The sequence below is a fragment of the Myotis lucifugus genome, unplaced genomic scaffold, assembly GCF_000147115.1.
Source record: "Myotis lucifugus unplaced genomic scaffold, Myoluc2.0 scaffold_1004, whole genome shotgun sequence".
NCBI lineage: Eukaryota > Metazoa > Chordata > Mammalia > Chiroptera > Vespertilionidae > Myotis > Myotis lucifugus.
In genome coordinates, this window is record NW_005872052.1 from 39,629 (window position 1) to 41,878 (window position 2,250).

At 57.0% G+C, this 2,250-nt stretch overlaps 1 long non-coding RNA gene across 1 annotated transcript in view; it reads right to left on the bottom strand.

Moving 5' to 3' along the window:
* Positions 1-1,474: 1,474 nt before the first annotated feature.
* LOC111824171 overlaps positions 1,475-2,250 on the bottom strand; it is a 14,719-nt gene continuing 13,943 nt past the window's right edge. Inside the window, exon 3 of the long non-coding RNA XR_002827263.1 lies at positions 1,475-1,614. This is a non-coding gene — a long non-coding RNA (uncharacterized LOC111824171). The remainder of the gene's footprint in view (positions 1,615-2,250) is intronic.

Below are 2,250 nucleotides of genomic sequence, written 5' to 3' on the forward strand. Positions count from 1 at the left end.
TTAGATAAAGATAGAAGCATCAAGGATGAGAGAGAATAATTGATTGGCTGCCTCCTGCAGGCCCCACACTGGGGATGTTGTCGACAACCTGGGCATGTGCCCTGACCAGGAATTGAACCATGACCTCCTGATTCATAGGTTGACGCTCAACCACTGAGCCATGATGGCTGGGCTGTACCTGTACTTTAGGGATTTACAGATCTCCCTGTGCACTTGGGCTCTGGTCAGCAGGATGTTGGCCACATCATAAGTGACCAGGCACCAGCCCTTCCCTCACTTCCCTCTGACCCCAGTGGCCATGGACATGTGTACCACGATGCTCTGTAGCTCACAGGCCCCTGGTGGTTCCTACAACACAGGTGTGAGCTTTTAGAGGTGCTCTGAGCTCAGTGCTCAGCTGTGTCTCCACCTGACACAGGAGGGCCCCGAGGACCTGACATCACACGTGGGCACTGCCTGTGGGCTCAGCCCGGTGGCTGAGGCTGACTTGAGGTTGCCTGAGTGGCCATGGCCCTGTTATCTCAGGGAGGGTCTGGCACAGAAGATGGGCATGAGGGGATGACATGGGGCTGCATTTAAGGCAAAACCTACCAGTGCGAAAAGGAGAGAGAGAGCACAGCCATATGGGACGTCCTATGCAGGCCCCATGGGTTGAGTGTGGGAGGCAGAGGTCAGAGGGTGAGGATGAGGTGGTGCCTGCAGAGCTGGAGGCACAGCAGAGGTGGGTGGGACCATGTCTCCCTTCAGCAGGTTCTCAGGATACACGTGGATTCACCAGGGGAAGCAGGACAGGTGTTGGCACACGTCCCCTGGGACCGGATTCTGAGACCCACAGGGAACAGGGCCCAGCAGGGCTTCCTGCCTCCATCTGGTGCACACGGAGAGGTGGGAGCTTCTAGGCTGAGAGAGAGGCAGGGCCCATAGGGTCCGACCCTAAACCTCCATGTGCAGCCATGTCAGCGAGAGGCAATCGGCTAACTGCCCCAAAGTGCTCCTCCTGGGGCAGAGCAAGAGGCTGATCACCCTCAGGTGAGGTTTGGGGCCTGGACTCCCTGTTCCCCACTCAGCTCTGTGTGGAGGGTGGGGAACATCACTCTCTGGGTGGGGACGGTTATCCCTACAATGTTTTCCTTGTCAACCCAGAGAGCAACCATCAGGGACATGGTGACAGGAAGGAACCAGATGAGAAGTGGACCAGATCTGAAACATAGCCACTTCCTGCTTTTTTTCCTGCAGAGAATCTAATTAAAGACACAAAGAAGGAAGAGGAACTGCCCCAAGGACACTAAGAGGGAAGAAAGCATTGACCCCAAAGGAAGCCTGCACAACCCTCCAGAGACAGCCTCTGAGCTGGGACCCTGGGTTTGCTGGTCCTGAGCGCCCCCTGGTGTCCTGGACGCTCCCTGCAGCCCAGCCCTGCTGTCTCCTCAGGGAGGTTTGTGTCTGGGCTCACACTGACTTCCCCTCACTGTGTCTCTCGCACAGTAATACACGGCCGTGTCCTCGGCTCTCAGGCTGTTCATTTGCAGATACAGCGTGTTCTTGGCGTTGTCTCTGGAGATGGTGAAGCGGCCCTTCACTGAGGCGGCGTAGGATATGGTACTACCACTACTACTAATGCGTGAGACCCACTCCAGTCCTTTCCCTGGAGCCTGGCGGACCCAGTGCATCCAGTAGCTACTGAAGGTGAATCCAGAGGCTGCACAGGAGAGTCTCAGAGACCCCCCTGGCTGCACCAGGCCTCACCCAGACTCCACCAGCTGCACCTCACACTGGACACCTGCAAACACAGAGACACAAGGTGGACTGAGAATCACATGGAAGCACCAACAAGCACAGGCACAGGTCTCAGCGCTCCCCACTCCTGAGAACGACCTTGAGAAACGATCAGGAGGAAAAGGCAGCTTGGCACCAAGTCCATGGTGGAGCCGCTGGGGTCCTGTCTCAGGTGCTTGGGTTCTGGGTGTCTCCCCAACATGCCGGGCAAGGGCCCCCTTTTATGAGCAGGAGGAGAGCCCAATTTGCATGGAGTCTGCATATAAGGTGCAGCTGGGACCCTGGGCTGCATGCCTGACCTTGTCATCCTAGGGGCGATCCCAGATCGGAAAGGACTCAAGGACGATGGCGACAGGGGGTCCTGTCCTGACCCCTCCCTCCCTCCTTTCCTGAAACCCGTCACCCTTGACCCCATTCCTTTGGGGGAGCTTCCAGGATTGAGAATCCTCTTCTTTAGGGTTTTGATGAGGACCT